General features: G+C 44.5%; 1 protein-coding gene across 1 annotated transcript in view; it reads left to right on the forward strand.

The window, feature by feature from the left end:
- LOC127925016 (uncharacterized) overlaps window positions 1-12708 on the forward strand; it is a 51418-nt gene that overhangs the window by 2842 nt on the left and 35868 nt on the right. The window lies entirely within an intron of this gene.

Raw genomic sequence — 12708 nt, forward strand, 5'->3', positions numbered from 1 at the left:
CTCTCAGTTTCACATCATTATCAGAACCCTGTCCCTTCTTCCTCTGGCTGTGGTGATGTCACAGCAGGAGACAGAGAGATTGATTTTGATATGGCTGTTTGGTGTGTGTGGGTGGGTGGGTGGGTGTGTGTGTGTGTTGTACAGCGTCACATCTCATGTAGTGTAGTTGTAAATCTACTGACTGACTTCAGGGTCAACTGATCAATACAAAATGGCAGCATGTGTTTGTACTGTATGTGTGTGTGGAAGGGGATGATACATATGCATGTGTACATACAGTATAAGTGTGTGTGCGTGGTCAGAAGGTGACACACTGAGCGAGTCTGGAATGCTGTCCTGTGAGCAAGAAGGAAGGAGGGAGTAACAATGGAAAGGGGAGGAGAGAGAGAGGGGGGGGGGGGGTAAACCAGTGGGGTAGGTTTATGTTACTGTATAGATACATAATGCAAAGATGACAGAGAACACACAGAGAGAGGGAGCTGGGAGAGGGAGCTGGGAGGAGGATGAGGATGATGGTAACAGTACTCTCTCCCACTACTACCCCAAAACACAGCTTCTGATTGGATCAGTTTGGACTCATAAGTTTCTCTGAGGGTAAGGTGTGTTTCTGTGTCTTTGTTTAATTTGCCTTTAGAGTGAATGGGGCCATGTTGTTACCAACGGATACGCAGGTGGGAGGCTTTGTGAGCTGGGAGAACAGGTGTTTCTGTAAACTGACACGGGGACTTACCTGAGTCAAAAAAAGAACTGGTACACACATAGAAAACCACACATTACCATCTTAATGGAATTAATACACTCATGGATTTAGTCTTCTTGTTGATAGATGTTATTTATTCATGTTTGTGATCTTCAAACTTACTGATATTATGATGAAGCTTAGTTGTACTGTGATGTTTTCAGCTGTTTGCTTTTGGCTAGGTTGGTGACAGTTATTCTGTTCACTGATATGACAGCAGTCTGCACCCATTAGACAGTTAGCTTTGCATAACACCCCAGCGATTAAATATTTGACAGTGGGAGGTTATATGTCAATCTGTAGGTGAATGACTGGATAACAAGTCAAGAACCCATAAATGAAGGGATGCTTCACTCTAACGTTCACTGGTTGTGAGTACTGTAGTAGATAGTAAACTATCTTGTACTGAGTAGGGTATCTTGTATTGAGTAGAGTAGAGTATCTTGCACTGAGTAGAATATCTTGTAGAAAAAAAGGTGCTATCTAGAACCAAAAAGGGTTGTCCACATAGGAAAACTTTTGGATAACCTTTTTTTGTTCCAGGTAGAACCCTTTTGGTTCCAGTGAGAACACTTTTGGGTTCCATGTAGAACCCTATGTAACCCTTTCTACAGAGGGTTCTACACGGAACCCAAAAGGTTTATACCTGGAACCAAAAACGGTCTACCTGGAACAAAAAAGTGTTATCCTATGGGGACAGCTGAAGAACCCTTTTGGAAGCCTTTTTCTAAGAGTGTACTGAGTATAGTATCTTGTACTGACAGTAGAGTATCTTGTACTGACAGTAGAGTAACTTGTACTGACAGTAGAGTAACTTGTACTGACAGTAGAGTAACTTGTACTGACAGTAGAGTAACTTGTACTGACAGTAGAGTAACTTGTACTGACAGTAGGGTATCTTGTGCTAGTGTAACCGATGTGATATGGCTAGCTAGTTAGCGGTGGTGCGCACTAATAGCGTTTCAATCGGTGACGTCACTCGCTTTGAGACCTTGAAGTAGTGGTTCCCCTTGCTTTGCAAGGGCTGCGGCGCGATGGGTAACGATGCTTCGTGAGTGTCAGTTGTTGATGTGTGCAGAGGGTCCCTGGTTCGAGCCCAGGTTGGGGCGAGGAGAGGGACGGAAGCTATACTGTTACACTGAGAGTAAGGTATCTTGTGCTGAGAGTAGGGTATCTTGTACTGAGACCTACTCTCAGAAAAAACCTCTAGACCACCTTTACTCCACAAACAGAGATGCATACAAAGCTCTCCCTCACCCTCCATTTGGCAAATATGTCCATAATTCTATCCTCCTGATTCCTGTTTACAAGCAAAAACTAAAGCAGGAAGTACCAGTGACTCACTCAATACGGAAGTGGTCAAATGAAGCGGATGCTACACTACAGGACTGTTTTGCTAGCATATACTGGACTATGTTCCGAGATTCATCCAATGACATTGAGGAGTATACCACCTCAGTCATCGGCTTCATCAATAAGTGCATCGACGACGTCATCCCCACATTGACCGTACATGCATATCCATCCATGGATTACAGGCAACATCCGCATTGAGCTAAAGGCGAGAGATGCCGCTTTCAAGGAGTGCTACTAATCCGGATGCCTATAAGAAATCCGGCTATGCCCTCAAACGAACCATCAAACAAGCAAAGCGTCAATACAGAATTTAGATTGTGTCCTACTACACCGGCTATGACGCTCGTCAGATGTGACAGGGCTTGAAAACTATTATGGACTACAAAGGGAAACCCAGGCGCGAGCTACCCAGTGACGCGAGCCTACCAGATGAGCTAAATCCCTTTTATGCTCGCATCGAGGCAAGCAACACTGAAGCATGTATGAGAGCACCAGCTGTTCTAGATGACTGTGTGATAACGCTCTCGGTAGCCGATGTGAGCGAGACCTTAAACAGGTCAACGTTCACAAGGCCGCGGAGCCAGATGGATTACCAGGACGTGTACTCAAAGCATGCTGTACCAACTGACAAGTGTCTTCACTGACATTTTCAACCTCTCCCTGACTGAGTCTGTAATACCTACATGTTTCAAGCAGACCACCATAGTCCCTGTGCCCAAGGAAGTGAAGGTAACCTGCCTAAATGATTACCGCCCCATAGCACTCACGTCGGTAACCATGAAGTGCTTTGAAAGGCTGATCTTGACTCACGTCAACAGCATCCTCCCGGAAACCCTAGACTCACTCCAATTTGTATACCACCCCAACAGATCCACAGATGACGCGATCTCAATCACACTCCACACTGCCCTTTCCCACCTGGACCAAATTAACACCTACATGAGAATGCTATTCATTGACTACAGCTCAGTGTTCAACACCATAGTTCCCACGAAGCTCATCAATAAGCTAAGGACCCTGGGACTAAACACCTCCCTCTGCAACTGGATCCTGGACTTCCTGACGGGCCGCCTCCAGGTGGTAAGGGTAGGCATCAGCATGTCTGTCACTCTGATTCTCAACACTGGGGTCCCTCAGGGGTGTGTACTTACTCCCCTCCTGTACTCCCTGTTCACCCACGACTGCGTGGCCAAACACGACTCCAACACCATCATTAAGTTTGCTGACGACACAACAGTGGTAGGACTGATTGCCGACAATGATGAGACAGCCTATAGGGAGGGGGTCAGAGAACTTTCAGTGTGGTGCCAGGAGAACAACCTCGTCCTCAGTGTGAGCAAGACTAAGGAGCTGATCGTGGACTACAGGAAAAGGCGGGCTGAATAGGCCCCCATTAACATTAACGGGGCTGTAGTGGAGCGGGTCGAGAGTTTCAAGTTCCTTGGTGTCCACATCACCAACGATCTATCATGGTCAAAACACACCAAGACAGTTGTGAAGAGGGCACGACAAAACCTTTTCCCCCTCAGGAGACTGAAAATATTTGTCGTGGGTCCCCAGGTCCTCAAAAAGTTCTACAGCTGCACCATCGAGAGCATTCTGACCGGTTGCATCACTGCCTAGTATGGCAACTGCTCGGCATCTGACCGTAAGACGCTACAGAGGTTAATGCGTACGGCCCAGTACATAACAGGACCTATATAATAGGCGGTGTCAGAGGAAAGGCCATAAAATTGTCAGAGACTCCAGTCACCCAAGTCATAGACTGTTTTCTCTACTATCGCACGGCAAGTGGTACCGGAGCGCCAAGTCTAGGAACAAAAGGCTCCTTAACAGCTTCTACCCCCAAGCCATAAGACTGCTGAACAATTAATCAAATGGCCTCCGAACTATTACATTGACCCCCCCCTCCATTTGTTTTGTACACTGCTGCTACTCGCTGTTTATTATCTATGCATAGTCACTTCACCCCTACCTACATGTACAAATGACCTCTAACCTGTACCCCCGCACACTGACATGGTACCGGTACCCCCTGTATATAGCCTCTTTATTTTTTTTAACTTTAGTTTATTTCGGAAATATTTTCTTAACTCTTCTTGAACTGCACTGTTGGTTAAAGGCTTGTAAGTAAGCATTTCACGGTAAAGTCTACACTTGTTGTATTTGGCACATATGACAAATAAATGTGACAAATAAAGTATGATTTGATATCCATCTTGTACTGACGGTAAATAGATTAGTAAATAAACTGGTGGTTCAGTAGGTTGGAACATGCTGATTGCAACACCAGAGTTGAGGGTCTAATTCCCACACGGGCCCCCATATACTGAGTGGCTTTGTATAGAAGTCCATCACCATGCTACTGTTCTAACAGCAGGTCAACAGTACCCTGTGGTGGTGACAGTGTTGATATCAGTAGCTCCATCTGAACGCATTGCCCATACAAACTGCATGGAAAGCAGTTTCACTCAGTTCCGCTTCTGTTACAATCTTATCTGATCACATTCAACTCTGTTTGACTGAGCCCTTTGTGAAGCACTTTGAATCTCTGTCTGTGTTTTGATTGTTTTATTTGACGAGAGAGTGCATGTATATGCGTGTGTGTGTGTGTGCGAGAGAGAACCAGAGAGAGAAAGAAGGAAAGAGAGAGATTAGGCTGTATCTGTGTAATACATTGTTTCCTAGTGTCAGAGTGGATAGTTGTCTGACTGGTTTTTCCAGTTAGATTTTAGGTTGTCACCAGTCCAGCTGACCCAGGACATGTTTCTAGTGTAAACAGCTGTTAGGACATACCCATTCAAGTGACGTGTTTAGGTGGTGAGTTTGTGTGGGAAGAGGGAGACCTCTATGTGAATGGACTCATTGAGTCAGTATGAGGGGAATGTATGGAAGGCAGCAGAGTTTCACTGATGAGGTAACCTCACTTCACTGAGATGGTAGTTGGATGGAGACTTACTATAGAGTTTGGAATGTCCTGTTTTTCAACTTAATTGTTTTTTTTCATTTTTTTTTTGACACTTTCGTTTCTTTATATCCCTTTTTCTGTATTTTTTTCTTCTTTCTATCTCTCTGTCTCTTTCTGTCATCTCCATTCCTCTCTCTCTGTCTCTCTGTCTCTCTGTCTCTCTGTCTCTCTGTCTCTCTGTCTCTCTGTCTCTCTGTCTCTCTCTCTCTGTCCTCTCTCAATTCAATTTCAATTCAATTCAAGGGCTTTATTGGCATGGGAAACATGTGTTAACATTGCCAAAGCAAGTGAGGTAGACAACATACAAAGTGAATATATAAGGTGAAAAACAACAAAAATGAACAGTAAACATTACACATACAGGAGTTTCAAAACAGTAAAGACATTACAAATGTCATATTATATATATATATATATATATATATATATATATATATATATATATAATGTACAAATAGTTAAAGGACACAAGATAAAATAAATAAGCATAAATATGGGTTGTATTTACAATGGTGTTTGTTCTTCACTGGTTGCCCTTTTCTCGTGGCAACAGGTCACAAATCTTGCTGCTGTGATGGCACACTGTGGAATTTCACCCAGTAGATATGGGAGTTTTTCAAAATTGGATTTGTTTTCGAATTCTTTGTGGATCTGTGTGATCTGGGGGAAATATGTATCTCTAATATGGTCATACATTGGGCAGGAGGTTAGGAAGTGCAGCTCAGTTTCCACCTCATTTTGTGGGCAGTGAGCACATAGCCTGTCTTCTCTTGAGAGCCATGTCTGCCTATGGCGGCCTTTCTCAATAGCAAGGCTATGCTCACTGAGTCTGTACATAGTCAAAGCTTTCCTTAATTTTGGGTCAGTCACAGTGGTCAGGTATTCTGCCACTGTGTACTCTCTGTGTAGGGCCAAATAGCATTCTAGTTTGCTCTGTTTTTTTGTTAATTCTTTCCAATGTGTTAAGTAATTATCTTTTTGTTTTCTCATGATTTGGTTGGGTCTAATTGTGCTGTTGTCCTGGGGCTCTGTAGGGTGTGTTTGTGAACAGAGCCCCAGGACCAGCTTGCTTAGGGGACTCTTCTCCAGGTTCATCTCTCTGTAGGTGATGGCTTTGTTATGGAAGGTTTGTGAATCGCTTCCTTTTAGGTGGTTGTAGAATTTAATGGCTCTTTTCTGGATTTTGATAATTAGTGGGTATCGGCCTAATTCTGCTCTGCATGCATTATTTGGTGTTTTACGTTGTACACGGAGGATATTTTTGCAGAATTCTGCGTGCAGAGTCTCAATTTGGTGTTTGTCCCATTTTGTGAAGTCTTGGTTGGTGAGCGGACCCCAGACCTCACAACCATAAAGGGCAATGGGCTCTATGACTGATTCAAGTATTTTTAGCCAAATCCTAATTGGTATGTTGAAATTTGTTTCTTTTGATGGCATAGAATGCCCTTCTTGCCTTGTTTCTCAGATCGTTCACAGCTTTGTGGAAGTTACCTGTGGCGCTGATGTTTAGGCCAAGGTATGTATCGTTTTTTGTGTGCTCTAGGGCAACAGTGTCTAGATGGAATTTGAATTTGTGGTCCTGGTGACTGGACCTTTTTTGGAACACCATTATTTTGGTCTTACTGAGATTTACTGTCAGGGCCCAGGTCTGGCAGAATCTGTGCAGAAGATCTAGGTGCTGCTGTAGGCCCTCCTTGGTTGGTGACAGAAGCACCAGATCATCAGCAAACAGCAGACATTTGACTTCGGATTCTAGCAGGGGGAGGCCGGGTGCTGCAGATTTTTCTAGTGCCCGCGCCAATTCGTTGATATATATGTTGAAGAGGGTGGGGCTTCAGCTGCATCCCTGTTTAACCCCACGACCCTGTGTGAAGAAATGTGTGTGTTTTTTGCCAATTTTAACCGCACACTTGTTGTTTGTGTACATGGATTTTATAATGTCGTATGTTTTACCCCCAACACCACTTTCCATCAGTTTGTATAGCAGACCCTCATGCCAGATTGAGTCGAAGGCTTTTTTGAAATCAACAAAGCATGAGAAGACTTTGCCTTTGTTTTGGTTTGTTTGGTTGTCAATTAGGGTGTGCAGGGTGAATACATGGTCTGTTGTACGGTAATTTGGTAAAAAGCCAATTTGACATTTGCTCAGTACATTGTTTTCATTGAGGAAATGTACGAGTCTGCTGTTAATAATAATGCAGAGGATTTTCCCAAGGTTACTGTTGACACATATTCCACGGTAGTTATTGGGGTCAAATTTGTCTCCACTTTTGTGGATTGGGGTGATAAGTCCTTGGTTCCAAATATTGGGGAAGATGCCAGAGCTAAGTATGATGTTAAAGAGTTTTAGTATAGACAATTGGAATTTGTTGTCTGTATATTTGATCATTTCATTGAGGATACCATCGACACCACAGGCCTTTTTGGGTTGGAGGGTTTTTATTTTGTCCTGTAACTCATTCAATGTAATTGGAGAATCCAGTGGGTTCTGGTAGTCTTTAATAGTTGATTCTAAGATCTGTATTTGATCATGTATATGTTTTTGCTCTTTATTCTTTGTTATAGAACCAAAAAGATTGGAGAAGTGGTTTACCCATACATCTCCATTTTGGATAGATCATTCTTCGTGTTGTTATTTGTTTAGTGTTTTCCAATTTTCCCAGAAGTGGTTAGAGTCTATGGATTCTTCAATTACATTGAGCTGATTTCTGACATGCTGTTCCTTCTTTTTCCGTAGTGTATTTCTGTATTGTTTTAGTGATTCACCATAGTGAAGGCGTAGACTCAGGTTTTCCGGGTCTCTATGTTTTTGGTTGGACAGGTTTCTCAATTTCTTTCTTAGATTTTTGCATTCTTCATCAAACCATTTGTCATTATTGTTAATTTTCTTCGGTTTTCTATTTGAGATTTTTAGATTTGATAGGGAAGCTGAGAGGTCAAATATACTGTTAAGATTTTCTACTGCCAAGTTTACACCTTCACTATTACAGTGGAACGTTTTACCCAGGAAATTGTCTAAAAGGGATTGAATTTGTTGTTGCCTAATTGTTTTTGGTAGGTTTCCAAACTGCATTCCTTCCATCTATAGCATTTCTTAATGTTACTCAGTTCCTTTGGCTTTGATGCCTCATGATTGAGTATTGCTCTGTTTAAGTAGACTGTGATTTTGCTGTGGTCTGATAGGGGTGTTAGTGGACTGACTGTGAACGCTCTGAGAGATTCTGGGTTGAGGTCAGTGATAAAGTAGTCTACAGTACTACTGCCAAGAGATGAGCTATAGGTGTACCTACCATAGGAGTCCCCTCGAAGCCTACCGTTGACTATGTACATACCCAGCGTGCGACAAAGCTGCAGGAGTTGTGACCCGTTTTTGTTGGTTATGTTGTCATAGTTGTGCCTAGGGGGCATATGTGGGAGGGATGCTGTCACCTCCAGGCAGATGTTTGTCCCCCTGTGTGCTGAGGGTGTCAGGTTCTTGTCCGGTTCTGGCATTTAGGTCGCCACAGACTAGTACATGTCCCTGGGCCTGGAAATGATTGATTTCGCCCTCCAGGATGGAGAAGCTGTCTTCATTAAAATATGGGGATTCTAGTGGGGGATATAGGTAGCACACAGGAGGACATGTTTCTCTGTTAGGATAATTTCCTTTTGAATTTCTAGCCAAATGTAGAATGTTCCTGTTTTGATTAATTTAATGGAGTGAGTTAGGTCTGCTCTATACCAAATTAGCATACCCCCTGAGTCCCTTCCCTGTTTCACACCTGGTAGTTTGGTGGATGGGACTACCAGCTCTCTGTAACCTAGAGGGCAACCAGTGGTTCCATCTCCTCTATACCAGGTTTCTTGCAGGATGACAATGTCTGTATTACCGATTTCTTTGGTGAAGTCCGGGTTTCTGCTCTTTAGGCCAAAGGCAGATGACCTCAGGCCTTGGATATTCCAGGATAATATAGTGAAGGCTTTTGTTCCATAGAGTGTCCAATGTTGTTGGTCGTGGTTTGGCCTCAGGCCAGTAAGTGTGAGCAGAGCCTGCTGAGCATCTGGTACATGCCATTGGCTTGGGCGAGTGTGAGAGTGGGGGTTGGGACTGTTTGCCCGCTCACTACCTGGGCGTATGTGTGGCTTCCATGTTGAGGCCCTCTTTGCGGGGGTGGGGTGCATGGGGTGGGCAGGAGTGGCATAGGTCTGATCTGAGGGGGCCTAAATGGGGTGTGGGCATGGTTGACGTGGGGGGGTGTTGATTGGTGGGGGTGTGGATGTGTCTGGGTGTACTGTGGTCTGGATGTAATTCCTCTTGGCGTGGGTCCTCTATGTGTAGGTCCATGGGGGGGGTCCTGCAGATCTGGGAGGGTGTCTCGCTGGTCTGGGTGGGGAGTCTATTGATCTGTTGCTCCTGTGTGAAGTGTTGGAGATACGTTTGAGAGCGATGTCCTTTAGAGTCCTGGCAAAGGTGGGCACTGTTGCCTTGTAGAGGTGGACCTGGTCATAGAGGCTGTTCAAGTCCAGGGTGGAGTGGTGGGCCAGGAAAACATTTGGTTTTGAGGCACAGTCACGGGAAATACTTGCGTTTACCCGCTGTATTGTGGCAGGGTGGAAGTCTTTTCATGGTAGCAGGGTGGAGACAACCACTTGTGCGTTGGGGAAAGTAGAAGAAGCCTTTTCAATCACTCCCTTCAGTGCTGTTGCCACCCTTTCCTGCTGTGCTCTCAGGTCTCTCTGTCATCTCTCTCTCTGTCATCTCTCTCTGTCATCTCTCTCTCTCTGTCATCTCTCTCTCTGTCATCTCTCTCTCTCTGTCATCTCTCTCTCTCTGTCATCTCTCTCTCTCTGTCATCTCTCTCTCTCTGTCATCTCTCTCTCTCTGTCATCTCTCTCTCTCTCTCTGTCATCTCTCTCTCTCTCTCTGTCATCTCTCTCTCTCTCTCTCTGTCATCTCTCTCTCTCTCTCTGTCATCTCTCTCTCATCTCTCTCTCTGTCATCTCTCTCTCTCTCTCTCTCTCTCTGTCATCTCTCTCTCTCTCTCTCTCTCTCTCTCTCTCTGTCATCTCTCTCTCTCTCTCTGTCATCTCTCTCTCTCTCATCTCTCTCTCTCTCATCTCTCTCTCTCTCATCTCTCTCTCTCTCTCTGTCATCTCTCTCTCTCTCTCTCTGTCATCTCTCTCTCTCTCTCTCTCTCTCTGTCATCTCTCTCTCTCTCTCTCTGTCATCTCTCTCTCTTCTCTCTCTCTGTCATCTCTCTGTCATCTCTCTCTCTCTCTGTCATCTCTCTCTCTGTCATCTCTCTCTCTCTGTCATCTCTCTGTCATCTCTCTCTCTCTCTCTCTCTCTGTCATCTCTCTCTCTCTCTCTCTCTGTCATCTCTCTCTCTCATCTCTCTCTCTGTCATCTCTCTCTCTCTCTCTCTCTCTGTCATCTCTCTCTCTCTCTGTCATCTCTCTCTCTCTCTCTCTCTCTCTGTCATCTCTCTGTCATCTCTCTCTCTGTCATCTCTCTCTCTCTCTCTCTCTCTCTCTCTCTCTCTCTCTCTCTCTCTCTCTCTCTCTCTCTCTCTCTGTCATCTCTCTCTCTCTCTCTCTCTCTCTGTCATCTCTCTCTCTCTGTCTCTCTCTGTCATCTCTCTCTCTCTCTCTCTCTGTCATCTCTCTCTCTCTCTCTCTCTCTGTCATCTCTCTCTGTCATCTCTCTCTCTCTGTCATCTCTCTCTCTCTCTCTCTCTCTCTCTCTCTCTCTCTCTCTGTCATCTCTCTCTCTCTCTCTGTCATCTCTCTCTCTCTCTCTCTCTCTCTCTCTCTCTCTCTCTCTGTCATCTCTCTCTCTGTCTCTCTCTCTCTGTCTCTCTGTCTCTCTCTCTCTCTGTCATCTCTCTCTCTCTCTGTCATCTCTCTCTCTCTCTCTCTCTCTCTCTCTGTCATCTCTCTCTCTCATCTCTCTGTCATCTCTCTCTCTCTGTCATCTCTCTCTCTCTGTCATCTCTCTCTCTCTCTCTCTCTCTCTGTCATCTCTCTCTCATCTCTCTCTCTCTCTCTGTCATCTCTCTCTCTCTCTCTCTCTCTCTCTCTCTGTCATCTCTCTCTCTCTCTCTCTCTCTCTGTCATCTCTCTCTGTCATCTCTCTCTCTCTCTCTCTCTGTCATCTCTCTCTCATCTCTCTCTCTCTCTCTCTCTCTCTGTCTCTCTCTGTCATCATCTCTCTCATCTCTCTCTGTCATCTCTCTCTCTCTCTATCTCTCTCTCTATCATCTCTCTCATCTCTCTCTCTGTCATCTCTCTCTCTCTCTATATCTCTCTCTGTCATCTCTCTCTCTCTCTCTATATCTCTATCTCTCTCTCTGTCATCTCTCTCTCTCTCTCTCTGTCATCTCTCTCTCTCTCTCTATCTCTCTGTCATCTATATCTCTCTCTCTCTATCATCTCTATCTCTCTCTGTCATCTCTCTCTCTCTGTATCTCTATCTCTATATCTGTATATCTCTGTCATCTCTCTCTGTCATCTCTCTCTCTGTCATCTCTCTCTGTCATCTCTCTCTCTCTCTCTGTCATCTCTCTCTCTCTCTCTGTCATCTCTCTCTCTCTCTCTCTCTGTCATCTCTCTCTCTCTCTCTCTGTCATCTCTCTCTCTCTCTCTCTCTATCTCTATCTCTCTGTCATATCTCTCTCTCTCTCTCTATCTCTCTCTCTCTGTCATCTCATCTCTCTCTCTCTCTCTATATCTCTCTCTCTGTCATCTCTATCTCTGTCATCTCTCTATATCTCTGTCATCTATATCTCTCTCTCTATCATCTATCTGTCATCTCTCTCTCTCTCTGTCATCTATCTATCATCTCTCTCTCTCTATATATATCTGTCATCTATCTCTCTCTCTCATCTATCTCTCTCTCTCTCATCTATCTCTCTCTCTCTCATCTATCTCTCTCTCTCTCATCTCTCTTCTCTCTTCTCATCTCATCTCTCTCTCTCTGTCATCTCTCTCTCTCTCTCTGTCATCTCTCTCTGTCATCTCTCTCTCTCTCTGTCATCTCTCTCTTTCTCTTTCTCTCTCTCTTTCTCTGTCATCTATCTCTCTCTCTCATCTATCTCTCTCTCTCTCATCTATCTCTCTCTCTCTCATCTATCTCTCTCTCTCTCTCTCATCTATCTCTCTCTCTCTCTCTCATCTATCTCTCTCTCTCTCTCTCATCTATCTCTCTCTCTCTCTCTCATCTATCTCTCTCTCTCTCTCTCATCTATCTCTCTCTCTCTCTCTCATCTATCTCTCTCTCTCTCATCTATCTCTCTCTTCTCTCTCTCTCTCTCTCTCTCTCTCTGTCATCTATCTCTCTCTCTCTCTCTGTCATCTATCTCTCTCTCTCTCTCTGTCATCTATCTCTCTCTCTCTCTGTCATCTCTCTCTCTCTGTCATCTCTCTCTCTCTCTCTCTCTCTCTCTCTCTCTCTGTCATCTCTCTCTCTGTCATCTCTCTCTCTGTCATCTCTCTCTCTGTCATCTCTCTCTCTGTCATCTCTCTCTCTGTCATCTCTCTCTCTGTCATCTCTCTCTCTGTCATCTCTCTCTCTGTCATCTCTCTCTCTCTCTGTCATTTCTCTCTCTCTCTCTGTCATTTCTCTCTCTCTCTCTGTCATCTCTCTCTCTCTCTCTCTGTCATTTCT

The sequence above is a fragment of the Oncorhynchus keta genome, unplaced genomic scaffold (genome assembly GCF_023373465.1).
Source record: "Oncorhynchus keta strain PuntledgeMale-10-30-2019 unplaced genomic scaffold, Oket_V2 Un_contig_4917_pilon_pilon, whole genome shotgun sequence".
NCBI lineage: Eukaryota > Metazoa > Chordata > Actinopteri > Salmoniformes > Salmonidae > Oncorhynchus > Oncorhynchus keta.